The sequence below is a fragment of the Chroicocephalus ridibundus genome, chromosome 1 (genome assembly GCF_963924245.1).
Source record: "Chroicocephalus ridibundus chromosome 1, bChrRid1.1, whole genome shotgun sequence".
NCBI lineage: Eukaryota > Metazoa > Chordata > Aves > Charadriiformes > Laridae > Chroicocephalus > Chroicocephalus ridibundus.
Window position 1 is genome coordinate 31,033,322 of NC_086284.1, and position 18,487 is coordinate 31,051,808.

Consider the following 18,487-nt stretch of genomic DNA (forward strand, 5'->3'; position numbering starts at 1 on the left):
AATGGACTTGGGAGGTCAGGGACAGAATTTTCCAACACCACCGCGCTCCTCAGGCTAGTAAAGACAAAAGCTGCAAAGAGTTGCAGAAGGATACAATGAGATTGAACGGGCAATAAAATGGCAAATGGAATATAACATTGATAAGTATAAAATCAGGTACAATTAGTAAAAGGAAGTGTAATTTTATATACACAATGATAGCTTTGATATATATTGCCATTTAGGAAGTGATCTCAGGCTCGTAAAAGATGGTTCTATGAAAATACGAGGTTCCAAACTCAGCAGCAGTCAGAAAACAAAGAGAATAATGGGAGGTACTGGGAAGGCACCAGGTGATCAAACAGAAAGCATTGCAATGTAATTATGTGAATTTCTGATGCACGCTCATTTTGAATACTGCAGGCAATTCTGGCTCCTCTTCCCTCTTCTAATCTCAGGAAGGCTACAGTGGAACTAGAAATAATAGAGAGAAGGGGAAGAAGAGTCTGTTAAAAATCCTTGACTGTATCCAGCTATCTCAGCAGCATTTTATCATTTCAAGCATCTGCATGAACGTGCCTTTTTCTCTATGGCTTCAGAACGCGGTGAGGACGTGGAGGCTGCTGGCGTGCAAAGGTAGGGTGGAGAATAAAGATAGGCAGAGATGTGTGGTGTCTTACCCAGGAGAAGTTAGCTTGGAAGGAAGATAAGGGTTTGCAAATATCCTAAGGTTTTAGTGTAGAAGGTGCTTTTTTGAATAGAACATACAGTCACCAAGTCAGTTCATTGGTCTTACCGAAAATCAAACGTGTCAGCAAAGGAGGCCGGCGTTGCCTTTATTTCCAAAGTTTGGCCAGCTTTGATGTTCTCCCCAAGGTGCATGCCCTGGTGGCCTGTGCCACCTGTCCTCTGTCTCAAAGATGAAAAGCAGTATACTCGCTGTACCAGGTAGCAAAATTGCAAAAAATACACATTTTTCTCTAACACATCATCACCCAGGGTCTGACACAAATGTGAAGTAGCACAAACGCAGGCTAATTTTTGTTCAAAGATCGGACCACTTGAAAAATCTTGGAATTAAAATGAGGGTGCTCTTTCAAATGTTTTAATAATTTCCAGCCAAGACACAATGCCCATAGTTGTGCTGGTTCATTCTCACGTGCAAAAGGTGACTGTTAGCTGCCCAATGGGGCCTCCTTATATGCCCCAGCTGCAATGTTCATAGCAGTGGGTGATTCGTCTGCAAGTGAATACCCATATTTATCTCTACAGGGATGCTGTAAAAGAGAAAGGAAGGAAGATATCATCATATTAGGGGCGTGTGCTTCAACATGTGTATAAATCTTACAGTGGAAATGTGTATTTAATCAATTAAGGAGGAGACCTGGAGGTCAGGGGGAGGAGGGGGGAGTGATTCTACCTAGTGTATTCCACACCAGCTCTGTAATAAGGCTTGCAGTATCTTACTTCATGCTCAGTCTAATTTCAGAGCTTTTGGGAATGAAAACTCTAGAAAAATGTTATAAGAGTGGGAGATTATACAATACCTAAGGGTTACTAGGACATGCCTTCAGGGTGGTGCCTTAATGGGACTTTGTGATGGATGATGCTACCAGACAAAACCAGGAGAAAGAAAGTTTGAATCAACTCTAAGACAGATAACAAGCTGGAGGAATTAAAAATATTTGGAATCACTTTTAAGGTGGCACCTTTGAAAACGCTGGCCTGTTATGGGGAGGCACGGCCCAGCAGAGCGCTCCTGATTTTCATTTTGCACCGTCTCGTTGTTGTAAGTGTCTTTCTCACAGACAATTGAGCCAGGAGGAAAAACAGGTCACAGCCAATATTTATTAAACACCTTTTATTAATCAAGCTGCTTCTGTTAACAGTCAAGCTGTTGTTATTAATAGCAGATAAGTACTTTACAGTGCCTCCACCTCCCTGCTCCCGGCACTCGGGCAGGCAACTGTCCCACCGGAGCACCGTTTGGGAAGCACACCCCAGCTCTTCCGGGAGAGAAGGGTCACCCTGGTGTGCTGGTGACGAGGAAGCCCCTTGGGAGGGTCCAGCGCTTAGTGCGGTACCGACATCCCCTGCGGTCCCTGCGCGCGCAGGGCAGCCACCGCCTCCTGGATGGGGCCAGCTGGCATGGCCACTGCTGACTCCAGCCATGGCTGGTCAGCCCTGTCCCCAGCCACCCCGTGTGGAGCCACCTCCAGAGCTCACCCAGCTGCAGAGAGCTGCCACACGCAGTCCCCAGCACATACTCATCTTCCCTCTGGCCTGCTGCTTTCTGGTTACTGTTTCTCCATCCCCACACAGTTCTGAGGAACACACAAGCCTTCATCCCTGCACACAGCTCCCCGGCAGAGATGAGGATGGGTCTCAAGTCAGGAAACCCTGAAAGAGCTGGAGTGGCTTATGTTAAAAAAGTCTCTTTTCTTCACCAAGCGTTGCAAAGAAAGGCGCAGCTTATCTGAAAAGGCAGACTTGCTGGCAATCTTGGAGAGGCCACCTCTAAAGCAGAGCCGACCACCTGGCTGTCCCAGGAAGGCTGCCAAGTGCTGTGAAAGCCCTGCAGCTCTCCAGAGCACCTAAGGTCTGGTGCATCACCTGTTCTTCTCCCTGTGCCCTTCCTGTTCTGCAGCAAACCCGAGGGCCCTTCAGTCCTGACGGCTGCTATCTGAGCACCACCTTCCTTCTCCAACAGAGGAAGCAATCACCCTGCCGTTGTAAAACCCATAACTATCTGCAGACACAAGCACAGCAACATTTGCAAGGGAAAAAATAGCATCTCTTGTTAGCACAACTGTGGCAGTTTAAAATGGGAGACAAGCTTTTGGGTATGCAAAGCTGTCTGTAATTTATTTTTTTTTTAAAACAACTGTCTTACTAGATATAAAAAAAGGATATCACCTCCCCCCAGCAAATCTCGACTGGCTCAAGAAACAGGAGTCACGTAACAAATTTCAGGTTGTATGTATTGCATCTCCTAAACATGAACACAGACGTATACAGATAAATATATCAGGCGAGGTGTATGTAGTAGATGCAGTATATATAATCTAACATTCATATATCTTCATGTTATTTTTATTTAATTTTTATTGATGTAGTCTGGGTCACAGGCACGCTGGGAGAGAAGAGTGGTAGCAAATGCTGCTGTAATGAAACTGCCTAAGCCACCCAGTATCAGCAGTGGTTCCCTGCTCTGTTTGCTCTGTACATACAGGCAACAAAGCCCCTGCCCTGGAGGCCACTGCCAAGGAAATGGGCCGGTGTCGAAGAAAAGCAATACATGTTTCAGTAAGACAAATGAGCCAACCTGAAACCTTCGTGCTTTCAAAAGGAGGTTCACTCTGGTGTGAGGGATCCACTAGATCAGCCCGGGTGTCCCAAGAAGTGCTATTGCCTTTGTCCTAACTCACTGCGTTAATTCCAGTGTATGAATTTTAATGGCTTTTATGACATCCTCAGTTCTCATTGTTCTGCTTGGGGGAAATTTCATCTGAGATAAGAAAGGAATAATAGCTGCTTGACCCAAAATCTTTATCAGAGAAGAAACATTTGCAGCTTGATCTAAAAATCTCAAATGCCATAATTATTTCAAAAGGAAGAAAAAGTGCTTGGCACTATGTAATACATGAGATGAAAGCCTGCGCCTTGCCAAGAGAGCTTGACATATGCACATTACAGATAATGGAAACAGTGGAAAAATTAAGAGATAGGAAATTCTGAGCACCTTCTAAGAAGTTTTACTATAAACGTACTTGTTAGCCTGTGGAAGGATTTATTTTTCACTGTAATGTGGTTAGAAGTGAATCCAAGTAAACAAAGCAGTCAAAAATTAAGTAGACCACAGTGGTATTTAATGAAAGTACAAGTCCATGAGACAGGCTGGAAACATATCCTTTTTCTTAGACAAAGCTTTATGCAAGCCTAGTCAAATTAAATGTGATCACCAGTGCATACATTTAAAGAGCTAGAGCCGGGATAGAGCTATCCCTGAGATAGTGGTTTTAAATCTGAAGTGTAGATTAGGCTCCAAATAAGGAATGGCAATTGGTGATATTTAAATAAACACCAGCAGGCCAAGTGGCCAGTAATCCCACTGCTCATCCCTCGCCAGCCCGTGCCTCCTTGGCGGGGGCGAGTGGCAAAACTGGGTACATCCTTTGAAGCGTAATAATTAAATGGGCTGAATCCAGAATGGCCGGGTGTTCAAAATGCAAATGCTGCCGCCTTTTTAAATTCAGCAGAGAATTTATTAGCTTTTTATATAGATAATCAGGCGCAGTGAAAGTAAAATTGAAGCAACACTGGCAACCCAGAAACTGGGACAAATGGGATTGGGTCGCTTCATTCTTGTCACAGGATAAGACTATTTTATCTGCTGCAGTTGGTTTAATTGCCTGGCCTTAGTTTTTTAAGTGGGTGGAAGCAAACCCGGAGCCTTGTGTTGGTCCTTTACTTTTTGTTTTCCCACTCGCTTCACAAGGGAAGGGACTGAAACAGCACGGGAAGCTGGCCGCTGCTCCTGTGCCTGCCGGCAGCACGGCTGCCCCTCTGCAGCCCCGAGAGGCTTTTGCTTTGCAGCAACCCCACTCACCCACAGGTCACCCCGCGGGGACAGACAGGGAGAGGGAACAGCACCGACCCTGGACAACTTCCCCCAGTTTTATGTAGGTATCTTACCTGGGTACCAGCGTTAGACCAGAGCCTCTGGTGTTCCCTTCCCCTTCAACAAGGCTGCTGAAGAAAATCCCAGGGACCACGGTGGGCTTATGAAAATACGAGCTGTGTGATAGGTAAATACAATAGTGTCACCAAGCTGAAACTTTCCAAGATTTGCCTTTATTAGACACTGGGTTTGTTTGCTTTTGAACTCTGAATTTGAACTATCCAGGCTGAAACCATCCATGCAATGGATTTGCTTTATCTTCTGAAATCTGTGACTTCTAAGAAAGTATATTGTTTTCCACTTATTTAGAAGAATTATAAGACATGGAGAAGCTTTAATGCCTTCCTACTAAATATGGCTTTAAATTCAGCAAAGGGCATGTCCTCTGCATGAGATAATTTCCACTTGTTATTCCTGTGGAAAATATGTGGATGTTTGGCAGTGCAGCGAGCCTGGAGATGTCCGAGGAACGGGGGAGCTGGAGGAGGAGCACCCAGCAGAGGACACTGAGTAAGACAAGAGCCCTGGGGAGAAAATAAATTGGCGACCGTGTGATTAAAGATTGTAGCCATGATACATGTGGGGAAAGGACAGATTTAGGGTAACACAGATAGCATTAAATCTGACACTTCCTAGGCTTCTGCCTGAGTTAGTAGACTTAATAAGGTTTTTAATGTGTGTATGTGCATGTAAAGTAATGAGTTTTGACAATGTCCCTTTAACCTGGTAATCCTGTTCGCAATTCACAATACCTCGGCACACAATATCCCTCAATAACTGTTGTGCAAAGTGAACCCTAAGACACAGCTGAGGAGCACATAAAATTACAATGCAAAGCGTGCTTTTGGTGTGACTGAGAAAGAAAATAATCCGTGTCACCAGAGGTGGGCTGCTTCTTTGGATCTTATTCTCTCTTTATGGTTTTTCTTACAGCTATGTCCAATGGTATTTCCAGTGTATGTGCTGAAGTGGAGGGGAGAAAACTGGAAGTCTCAAGAACCTGCAATAAAAACATTCTTCCTGGTTTGTCAGTTACTTGTTTTTGTTCCTTCTGTAATCAGCTCTGCCTTTTCCTCCTTATCTTTAAATGTTCTTTTTCTCGCTTTGCCTGTACGCAGATACACACTCTCACAGGGTCAGACTCAAAAAATACGTTTTAATGAAAGATGCTTCCAGTCTTTTGCAAACAGAAATAGTAATCTGAGTCACAACAAGAAGTATTCAACAAATAATTTCCTGTACTGAGCTACAATAGGTGTTTTCCTCTCTACACCTCTTCTAATTACTCACTATTATTCTTCCTGCTTATATAGCTTTCATGGGTTTTGATGTGCTTAAGCTGTTTCTCTGGAGTATTTTCCTAGATTCTGGTGAGCAGAGTTATTTTATGGTTGGGCCCTTCGTCTTCTTAGCGTCTTATTACTTTATCAGTTAAGATTTTATGACTAGGCCTATCTTGCTAAAATTTGCAAATCAAATTCCTTTTAATTTAAAGGAGAATGATTTGATGGTAGTGTCTGCTGGGTTCAGTTAAAATAAATCAAAACACACTCGGCATAGCTGAAATCGAAAAGCAGAAAGGCAGTTGCACTGTAAATCTGTGGGGGTGGAGGTGATGAATTATACTGTGAAAGAAAATGAAAACCAGATGGCACTTGCCAAACACCAACACGGTGCAATTATGCATAGTGGAGGCATAACCACAGAGCACGTATATACAAACCTGTTACCTAGATCCTCACCAGACCGCTGAGCGGAGTGACGTTTGAGTTTTGCTCAGGTGTCTGGTGACATCGGGGTTCTGCAAGATGAAGGCGAAGCAGCAGCTTGGGCTGAACGAGCCCAGGGCAGAGATGAGATGATGGGAGGGCAGCTTGCCAGGAGCTCCCCCGACACTGATGGCTTTGCCCAGAACTGCTGCATGGTTCAGAGCCCCCACCAGTGCCTGCGGCACAGGGAGCTGCTGGCTCCTCTGATAACGGAGCAGGGGGGTGTTGGGAGTCTGAGGTTGAACAGAATGATCTTTCCCACACTCCTTACTACAGCCCAGACATCGCTTCGGTGGCCATGGATAGTTTTAAAACCACAACTTTAGACACATTATGAATGCAAACTCAGCATAGGAGGAATCCAGACTTTATACAGGAGGAGAAAAAACGTGTAGGAAAGATTAAAACCCTGACTGCGCTGCAGCCGGGAATAAAATTGTCACTGACAGCTTACAGCAGAAACAGGATTTTCTCCTATGCAAATATGCCACATTTTTTGTTGTTGCTAATATGACCTCACTCACTAGGACCCTGGCAAACACAAGCAGATACAACCTGGTGACAAGGGACTGACATCAGACCTGGGTTGGTTCTGCTGTTCCAGAGCATCCACAGTTTACAAGCTGGGGAGCGGAGTTGTAAGTGAAGAGAAGCTCTTCTGCAGCAAGTTATTGCTTATTAAATGTTGTTTTTCAAATTTCCTTGCAACTTTAAAGTAGATTTTTCCAATCAACAGATGAGTCATTCCCCTAATCCTCTTTATTTTGCCAACAGACAAGTAAAAAGAGCCAGCTGATACACAGCTTGGCATATTGCCATTTTATGATTCAATTTACTATCATAATTGTTTGTTGTCCTGCCTTGTTTCTGTGAAATTGATGGATTATAATAATTATTTTGCATATTGTATTTCTTTTTTAGTCCTTAGATCTAGAAAGGTATTTGGACCAGTTTTCCTGCAAGTGAACCACGGTAGGGGCACATCACTTTTACTTAGAGATACCTAGCTTAATCTTTATTATCAACATCTGCTATTAGCAACATTAAAGATGAAAATCAATTCCCAAGAAAATATTTCTGGGCACTTTCCCATCAGCTAAAAGGTCATGGCACTGCAGAGTTAAAACCTCATCATCTCTACATGACTGTTCTTGCTGGGTTTGTTCCAGTTAAAATATCTTGTGAGATGGTCATATGAGTGCTTCATGATTGAATGAAGCAATTTATAGAAGATATGTCCCCTTTGGCTGGAATTTTCTGCCCTGCAGCTGAGATGCAGTAACCGACAGCATGTCTGGTGCAAAGGAAGGTACAAATCAAAACAGAAGAGGCTATGAGGTGGTGTAGGTACACATTGGTAGCGGTTCTGCCATGCTGTGGCTGTGCAAGGTGCTCAAAGTGAAAAAGTTTGGTCCATTTACATTTCAAAACTGAGCTTTCCAGCTCAGCTGAGTGCTGTATGTCACTGCACAGAAAGCCTCTCCTGTGGCGAGAGCTTCCAGGTGAGATCTCCCATCCACCGTGTTGTGCAGGCAAGGGCCTAATCGATCTGTCAGCTATTTTTCTTGCAAAGCCCTCCTGCCAGAGGTGGCTCGGAGCAGGCAGGGCAGCGTGCCTCCGCCTGCGAGCTGGTGCCGACCTGGGATGTGCAGCTCCTGGCAGCTGCCCTGATTTATACCTTGCTGGTGCTCTCCACGGGAAAACAATGTTTGCTCGTTCCTTTGGGCACCTGGAGGAGGGTCTGAATTCCAGTATCTCGGGATGAAAGGCTACATGGCAAAGGTTAACTCCACGCTGTTAACAAAACCAACAGAGGCTCTAGTCCCTCTCCCTGAGCAACACGGATTGTCTCACATCCACACCGCCCAGGGCACGTTCCTTCTGTAGCAATCCCACCCCATCCTCTCCCTGGATGTCCTTTGGGACCCCCCTCTGGTGACAGAATCATGATTTGGGCGTGTGTGTGTGTGTGTGTGTCTTCCTTTTCTTCATTTAAAATGTCTGAAATAATCCAAGGTTTGCTCTGCAGCTCTGAATGTCACGAACCTTCAAGTGAGTGTTTTATTCACATCAGCGTGTGGCATGAGGGCATAAGTCAACATTGGAGGGTCAAGTCCACCCATGGTGCCTTCTGGGAGGAGTTGCTGGGAAAAATTCTCCCCCAGAAGCATGCCTGGGCTTTGTCTTGGAAAAAGCTCATTGGAATGGTCAGGCTAGCCCGTGAGCAAACAAAAAATTCAGTGCAGTGTGCTAAGGCTCAGTCTCTGCCCCATGTTTATTTAGCAGAAGGGGCATACCAGGAGTCAGCACCTTATTTTAGCCAGAACAGTTTCACCAAATGAGCAGAGAGTGACACAAATCATATCCAACACTGCACATGCTCACTCCCTGCCAGGAAGCCGACATTCCCATCAGATGCTGTTAGTTTAATCCAGAAAAAAAAAGCATTATATATATATTTATATCTGGCAGGGAAGAAATCTTATGTCTTTCAAGTCAAAGTGCCTCCTGGGACTTCTCCCGGGGAACTCAGCCCATGCCTCACCTCCTGCTCAAGGTCCCATCCAAAATTATGGTTTCATCTTATGCAAAACACCCTAATTTTTTGGCAGAACAGTTGAAAATGAATACTGCAGCGCAGTCATGGAAACTTCTCTCTTTTTAATAGGATTTTCTGTCTGGCTAATAAATAAATTGTCTTTCAAATGAAGGCTGCTTCTGACTCTTCTCCCACTGGATTCCAGCCCAGCTAAAAAAGAAGGAAACTCCAGAGAAGTTCTCCTCTCTCTGAACAATGATCAATGCTGTTGACGGATGTGTAATGGCAATATCATTATTTATTTACTGATTGATTTGCCATCATTAATCTCTGCTGTATTGCGGCCTGCTCCCCATTGGTTTAAAAGGAATGTTATACTTTGGGTTGTTGTGTTTTTCCTCCCAATGATTTTGACACCCCCCTCTTTTGTTGTTGTTGTTGTTGTCTCCTGTCTTCTAGCCGTGGGGACAGTTTTCTGCTATCATTGTCCTTTACCTGTGTTAGGGTTGGCTCTTGCAGTCCTTTTTCTCAAGGGGTGTAGATGAATGGATGGAAAAATGGGGCCAACAGTGAATGAAAGCAGGAAAGCTGCATACTCCAGCGGGGTATGCTGACTTAACCAGCACCGCTTTAGAAAATCAAAGTTTCTTCTGTGTTACCTTACTGATCATAATGTCTACAGGTCATTGTTGTGCTGTGTAAACACAAGCTCTTCAGACCAAAAATATATACATTTTTATTTATCTGTGAGACAACCAGCACAGCAGCGGTGCTTCTGAATGTAGATGATAATTCACTTCTGGCACTGTCTTGTGCCGCGTTAATATGAAAATGCAGTGCTGATTTTGTTTGTTTGTTTTGTGTAAGGAGATTGATGCTAAATTTCCCCCTGCAAATCCAACAGGATCGTTGCGGTTTAAGATAATTGCATAGCTTAGCATAGTTGTAAAACTGCAGTTGATTCTGGCACTGAGAGCCTGCCTTTGATGTGCCTCAGGTTCATCTCCTGAATTGAGTGCCAGTTTGTTCAACGATCCATCATTTATTTATTTATTTAAGTTTAAAATAATCAAGATCAGTTCCCAAGGCTCTATGGACCCGCCATAATAAATTATGCAAAAATACCATTAAGTTAAACCTCAGCAGTTCAGTCAGCAAGCTATCTGCCTCCATTGTCAGCTGGAAGGGATGTCTCTACCTCCTCTGAAAACCCTCTCACATCAATGTCTTTTGTAGCGTGCCTGGAAAGTCAGCAAATTTGATGCCTTCAGTAGGAAAAGAGAAGCAATTTCCAGAGCTATCAAATACAACACTTTGCAAGTACTGTGCTCTTTTCAGTTTCTACATCCTAGAGCTTCTGAAGAGAGGCCATTTCTTGGTGCTTCAGGCCCAGTCCAGAGAGGACTTTACTGCACACACAAAACTGAGTGTCTGAGAGGACACGACACCCTTCATCCAAGTTAATGAACATGGAGAATAAGTAGCACTGCAAGGAAAAGCCACAGATATATTCCCTCTGCTTTCCCAGGCAAACACCATAAACTCCAAGCAGACCCTGAGGCACTGAACGCGGCTCCTGAGACACCAATATCTTACACTCCCAAATATTCTGCATGAATTTCAGCTGTTACGCTGCATGAGGCGTGTTACCAGCACCTAACCCTGAGTTAACCATCATATGGATCACATTGTCAGAGTTTGTGCCCAAGAGGGTAGGATGAATGTGCCTAATGGGACCCATATGATGAAAACTGGCTGAAGAGGATGCTACCAAAGGAAGAAGAAAGTTATAAAAAAGCAGGCTTAAAAAAACAGTGAAATTATTTTAACTAGGACTTCCTCTGTAGCAGTTCTAAACTCCTGCTTTGTCCCTTAAAGCCCACGTCCCTCCAATCTCCTAACCTTTCAGTATCTTATTTCTTTCTCCTCTTGCCAGTGCTGTGGCACAATGGTCAACTGGCACAAAATGACCTATGCTTATCCTATTAAATTCCCTTACCCTCCAAAACACGTGGCTACATCCTGATGGCACTGCTCTTTGACCTGTAGTAACTCCTGGGCTCATGAATTTTCTGGAAAATTGCTTGTGGGCCTGGGCCAAAACCATGCCAAGGTCTCTCTGCAAAAATTCAGCGCAATTTAGGCAATTTCAGTTGCATGAAGCACCTTCTGTAAATAACACAGAGCAACAGGCTATGTCCAGCCAAGGATGAGGATGCTGCCTACCCAACAAAGCTCCTGACTTGGGGGTCTCAAGCTCCATGGCTGAACCTGGGCTTGTTGCCCATCTGCACCCTTGATCACCTCAATGGCTGTGCCTTGGGATGGACTCTAAGAAGAGCCCAAGCAAACAACAGGCCCCATACTAAATGGGAATAAAGCACCCTGCTGAAACCTGGTTACTAAATGCTGAAAAGGGAAGGGTAACGGAAACCTGACTGAACAGAGGCTAGACTTTAGCTAGATCCCTAAATCCCATTTTTCCAGATCTGGTCTCTAGAACTAACACCACCAAGTAGAGCCAAGTACAAACACTTTCAGATATGAAGGAGTTATACTCTCTTTGAAGATCATCCTCTGCAGCCTTTAGCCAAGGCTACACCCAAAATGGGGAGAACTGTGGGGTTCTGTCTTTCAGTGTTTCAGTACAGAAGCAGCCTCACGGGAATGCTAAACACCCTGGGACCAGTGTTGGTTATTGTGTCATGCTGGAAGGTCACTTAGCCTCTTTCGTATTTTCTGAATGCAATACTCCTTAGAATGAGGAAAAGTAAAAGGCTGTAGATTGTTTCAATCTATTCAGGGATTTCAAAATTCAGGATCATCTGTTAGACATCCTACTAACTGTGGCTGTATCTTGCCATTTCTAATGTGGCTTTGTTGAAGCTTCTGAAACAAGTTAGCTTTCAAAGCTTGCCAAGAGTGCTAAAAGATTATTCAAGGATCAGGGAGCACACTCCAGAGAACCGAAGCGGAAGAGCCTGTAACTGGTTTTGATGAAATTACCAGCATGCGTAATTAAATCACATGTATACATGCTGTATGTTTCAGCAAAGTTGCGTGTAAGCCGCTTTTCTTCTTGAAATACAAGAGCTCCATCTTTCCCACAGGTGAATGCAATTCAGATATGTTCATAGGTAAAGCAGACACAGCAGCTGCAGGTTTAATTAAACGTTGCCTAACCACGAAAAAAGACAGTGATATATCTTCATAGCATCTGGCAGTTTAACCATTCGCTAGTCATCCTATAATTAGCATGCTGGTGAATTTAATAGAAGACTGTTCTAATGTAGTGCCAGATGGTCCTTCTGACTGACAAGGGGAATGACAATTTCTGTCATGTTTACTTCAAGGGTAGCAGAACAGTCAAAAAGATCCTTCTTAGAGTGCAATGCTCATGAAGGATGCGGTCACGTTTGCTCTCCTCGGAAAGCCATGGCTTTGAGTGTTGCTATATGGAGTAACCATGATTCATGAACTTCCCATGAAAAGTTTTTCTTGGCTTTCCTCATTGTTTTCTCCTATTTTGTAAAGACATGAGCTTGCTTGCTGTTTGCAGAAGAGCTTTGTGTAAGTCAATGCTAACACCCCAAGGTCCTGTGGGACAGGAGAAGGTGGGGGACATGAGGGCAGTGCTCAGAGGTCTGCTCCGCAGCAAGGCCTGTGAGTTGGCCCCTGACCATCTCAGCGGAGCTTTAAATTAGCCCAAACACTACACAAGTGACTCTTTGCTACAGCTCCATTCATTAGAGAAATTAACTTTTACAAAGCAACTAGTGAAATGGCAAGGACGCTAAAATGAGGAATATCCGTGGAGGAGAAAATTAAAAGACAGAGACGTTTTTGTTGTTGATAAATGAAGACAATTATTATGTAGCCAGCGGAGAATTTCAATAAACTTCAGTATCGCTCTGAAGTTTATAACGGATGTTAGCGGAATTAGTCGTTAGACTATAGCAATCTTGTTATCAAAGGATGTCTTGTAACTAAGAACCTCTGGGAAAAGATACTGTGCATGACAGATAAATCTTAGTGATTCTTTCATTTTGAAGCTGGATGCAGCCTGGTAAGCCAAAGACTCCTTCATGACAGGTATCGATCATGTTCCAGCTGAGCTCCAACTAACGTTTTGAACATTAAAACCTGCTGCCTGGTTTTCATTCAGCTTGTGTCCGTACAATTCCTTTCTCTTAAATTATAAAACTTTGATTGATCCATCCATCTATACTGTCAAAACGTCAGTGTAGGGACTCCTTACAGACTTTTACCTTATCAGCATAAGCAACACACTCCATACTGATATCCTAAATCCCCCTCTAAAGAAAACAACTGCTCTTAATGTGAGGCTTTTTCGAAACGTATCCAGACTGATGGAGAACTCAAACTACTTTTATGGGCTCCTGCAGTGATCCTGACTGGAAGACTACCGCACATCGAGGATTAGCGATTTGTGTAACAGTGAACCTGCACAGATCCAGGTCTGTGCTGTGCTGCATGTACAGCATCACCTTCAGGCCTGTGCCGTGCTGCATGTACAGCATCACCTTCAGGCCTGTGCCGTGCTGCATTTCTCCCTTGGCGCTGGGCGGACTCAGTCGGGTGATGAGAACGGAGGAGCCCGCAGGCAGCTCCCACTCGGTACCGACGATTACGCACCTGCACGGCCTTGCCTTTATCTGACAGCGCAACAAGTTCTCATGTGAACGTCCTTGCCGTTTGACAGTAGAAACGATGAATAGAGTTGTTTTCGTGTTAGAAATCCTATAAGAGCTCAAGTGGCCAGGATGGGCTAATCCTTCCTACCCGTGGGGCCTGCAGGGTGTGCTGCGCGTGGATGGGAAGCCGGTCCGGTGCTGCACAGCTTGGGATTCCCAGCATCTAAAGGGACGTAAGATTAACTATACTATTTTCTTTCTTTATACTTTTAGCTCTAATAAGTAGTATTTTAAACTAAACTTTACAGGATCTGGGTGCCCCTCTCACAGGGATCAACCACCCGGCGCAAAACATTTGGTGCAGCCGGCAGCTCCCAGCAAAAAAAAGACTTTCTGGAGAAGGGATACCGAGGGAGAGGGTGTCGGGGCGCCTGCCGGGGGGGGGGGGGGGGGGGGGGGGGCGGCGTTGGTGGGGAGCCGTAGTAGCCCCGTGTAGCCCCGGTAGCCCCCGCGGTGGCTCGGGAAAGCCAGGCGGAGTTGCCTGGACGCCTCCCCTGGGCTGAAGCATCAGCGTGTGTGGAAAATCATGGGTCAGGGACAGGGAAGGCCGGGGAAAGCCTGCGCCGTGCCTGCTTGTGCCTGAAGCGGAGCCGCCGGGGGCAGGCCGGCAGCCGGCGGGGCGAGAGGGGTGCGGGGGCGGCGCGGGGAGCCGGCGGGCGGCGGCCCGGGAACGGCACCGCGGAGGCCCGGGCCGTCTGCCGCGGCGGTGGGACGGAGGCCTCGGGGGCTCCGCGGACGAGGCGGGGTCGGGGGATTCGGCCGCCGGTGACTGCCGAGGCGAGGGGAAGGGGTGGTGCCCCGATCCCTCAGCGTCCCCCAGCCGGGCCGAGGCGGCCCCTGCCCGCACGGTGGGGACGCGGGGAGGGGGAACACGACACCGGCGCCCACCCGCTCCGCGCCGCTCGTAATACACTGGGACTGGCGAAATAAACAACGGGATATGGGTCTGCCAGGGCGCGGGGCAGGGGTGACCCTAATTCCCAAAAGCCCGCCCCGTGAAGGCATTGCGGGGGCGGGGCGGCATGGAGGCGAGGGGCGGGGTGGAAGAATCCTAGAACCGCAGAACGGTTTGGGTTGGAAGGGGCCTTTAAGGCTGCAACGAGGTTTCCCCCGAGCCTTCTCTTCTCCAGGCTGGACAACCCCAACTCTCTCGGCCTGTCCTCACAGGAGAGGTGCTCCAGGCCTCCGATCATCTTTGTGGCCCTCCTCTGGACCCGCTCCAGCAGGTCCATGTCTTTCCTGTGCTGTGGACCCCAGAACCAGCTGCGGTACTGCTCACCAGAGCAGAGTAGAGGGGCAGAATCACCTCCCTCGACCTGCTGGCCGCACTTCTTTTCATGCAGCCCAGGATACCATTGGTTTTCTGGGCTGCAAGCACACACTGCTGGCTCACGTCCAATTTTTCATCCGTCAGGATGGATATAGGGAACACCCAAATCTACTACTAAAGACTGAGGCAAAGAAGGCATAAGTACCTCAGCCTTCTCCTCATCCTTTGTCACTATGTTATCACTGTCATCCAATAAAGGATGGAGATTCTCCCAAGTCCTCCTTGTGTTACTAATATATTTATAGAAACTCTTTTTATTGTTCTTAACATCCAAAGCCAGGTTAAGTTCTAGTTGAGCTTTGGTCTTTCTAATTTTCTCCCTACAGAGCCTTACAACATCTTTGTAGTCTTTCTGGGTGGCCTGTCCCTTCTGCCAAAGGCCATAAACTCTCCTTTGTTCCCTGAGTTGTATCCATATCTCTCAGTTCAGCCAGGCCGGTCTTTTCCCCCAGTGGCTCATTCTACGGCACACAGGCTGGTCTGCTCCTGTGCCTTTAAGACTTCCTTCTTGAGAAACATCCAGCCTTCCTGGAATCCTTTGCCCTTCAGGACTGCCTCCCAAGGGATTCTGTCAAGCAGGCTCTTGAAAAGACCAAAGTCTGCCCTCCAGAAGTTCGTGGTGGCAGTTCTGCTGACCCCCCTCTTTGCTTCTCTGAGAATCGAAAACTCTGTCATTTCATGATCACTACACCCGAGATGGCCTCTGTTACATTCCCCACAAGTCCTTCTCTATTTACAACGAACAGGTCCAGCAGGCTCCTTCCCTAGTTGGCTCCCTCACCAGCTGTGTCAGAAAGTTATTCTCAACACGCTCCAGGAACCTCCTAGACTGTTCCCTCTCAGCTGTATTGTATTTCCATCTGGTAGGTTGAAGTCCCTCATGAGGACAAGGGCTAGCGATCATGAGACTTCTCCCAGTTGTTTATAGAATATTTCATCTGTCTCTTCATTCTGGTTGGGCGGTCTATAACAGACTCCCACCATGATATCAGCCTTGTTGGCCCTCCCCGTGATTCTTACCCATAAACACTCAACCCTATTGTTACGATCATTAAGCTATTGACATTCATAACACTCCCTAACACCGTTCACCAGGATAGGTGTTGGCGGCGATTGTGGCTGTCGATGAGGGGCCATCCCCTCAGCCCCATCAGCATGCCTTCCATGTCTTAGGCCATGTGAGGGCAGTTGTAAGCCAGGCAGCCCGCCCTCAAGGGATAACCCACCTGCACCCAACTTTACACCTAGTGGGCTGAGGCCCCAGGCAATGATCCATCAGTCATATTGCTGATGTTCTGTTTCACCTTTGGGAGTTACTATCAATAGGGTGGTGAGGCCTATCAATAGGGAGGAAATAGACATAACTCCCACTGGGGCAGAGGTCAGTTTGGTTACCCATGATGCTAACAGAGCTCGAAGGGCATCGAGTGGGACTGCCTGGAGGTGTGACCTCTGCAGCTGAGCCCATTTAGTAACTATGATCATAGAATTGTCAGAGTTAGAATCATAGAATTGCTGAGGTTGGAAGGGAGCTTTAAGATAATCAAGTCTAACCATTAACCTACCCTGACAAAAAACACTTCTAAACCATGTCCCTAAGTACCACATCTACCCTTTTTTTAAACACAGAATCACAGAATCTTCCGAGTTGGAAGGGACCTCTAGAGATCATCTAGTCCAACTCCCCTGCTAGAGCAGGATTGCCTAAAGCACATCCCTCAGGGCTGCATCCAGGCGGGTCTTGAAAATCTCCAGAGAAGGGGACTCCACAAGCTCCCTGGGCAGCCTGTTCCTGTCCTCTGCACCCTCACTGTAAAGAAGTTTTTCCGTGTATTTGAACGGAACTTCCTATGTTCCAACGTGTGCTCATTGCCCCTCATCCTGTCACTGGGAACCACTGAAAAGAGTCTGGCACCATCCTCCTTCAACCCACCCTTTAGATACTTGTAAACATTAATCAGGTCCCCCCTCAACCTTCTCTTCTCCAGGCTAAAGAGTCCCAGCTCTCTCAGCCTTTCCTCATAAGGGAGATGCTCCAGTCCCTCAATTATCTTAGTTGCCCTTCGCTGGACTCTCTCCAGCAGTTCCCTGTGCCTCTTGAACTGGGGAGCCCAAAACTGGACACAGTACTCCAGTTGTGGCCTCACCAGTGCAGAGTAGAGGGGGAGAATGACCTCCCTCGACCTACTGGCCACACTCTTGCCTATTCAGCCCAGGATTCCATTGGCCTTTTTGGCAACAAGGGCACATTGTTGGCTCATGGATAATTTACTGTCTACCAGGACCCCCAGATCCTTCTCCTCAGAACTACTTCCCAGCAAGTCCACCCCTAACCTATACTGGTGCTTAGCATTCTTCCTTCCCAGGTGCAGGACCTTGCACTTGCTTTTGTTGAACCTCATTAGGTTCTTCTCTGCCCAGCTCTCCCACCTGTCCAGGTCACGCTGGATGGCAGCACGGCCCTCTGGAGTGTCAGCCATCCCTCCCAGTTTGGTATCATCAGCGAACTTGCTGAGGATACACTCTGTACCATCATCCAGGTCATTAATGAATATACTGAACAAAATTGGACCAAGTATTGACCCCTGAGGGACACCACTGGTTACAGGCCTCCAACTGGACTCTGTGCCGCTGATCACAACCCTCTGAGTTCTGTCACTCAGCCAGCTCTCGATCCACCTCACAGTCACCTCATCTAGCCCATACTTCCTCAGCTTCCTAATGAGGATGTTATGGGAGACAGTGTCAAAAGCCTTGCTAAGGTCAAGGTAGATGACATCTACGGCTCTCCCCTCATCCAGCCAACCCGTTATAACATCATAGAAAGCTATCAGATTGGTCAGGCATGATTTGCCCTTGGTAAATCCATGCTGACCACTTCCAATAATTTCCTGTTCCTCTATGTGTTTGGAGACGACATCCAGAATGAGTCGCTCCATTACCTTCCCAGGGACAGAGGTGAGACTAACCGGTCTGTAGTTCCCTGGGTCCTCCTTCTTGCCTTTTTTGAAGATTGGAGTGATGTCAGCCTTCCTCCAGTCCTCAGGCACCTCTCCTGTTCCCCATGACCTTTCAAAGACGATGGAGAGTGCTCTAGCAATAACATCTGCCAGCTCTCTCAGCACTCGCGGGTGCATCCCGTCAGGGCCCATGGATTTATGAACGTCCAGCTTGGCCAAGTGGTCTCAGACCCGGTCCTCCTCAACTGAGGGAAAATCTTCCTCTCTCCAGGCCTTCCCCCTTGCCTCCAGGGTATGGGATTCGTGAGGGACGGTTTTATCAGTGAAGACCGAAGAAAAGGCAGCATTCAGTAACTCCGCCTTCTCTGTGTCTTCCACCACTAGGGCACCCGTCTCATTCATCAGTGGGCCTACATTTTCCCTAGTCTTCCTTTTTCTGTTGATATACTGGAAAAATCGCTTTTTGTTGTCTTTAACTGCAGTGGCCAAGCTGAGTTCTGATTGAGCTTTGGCC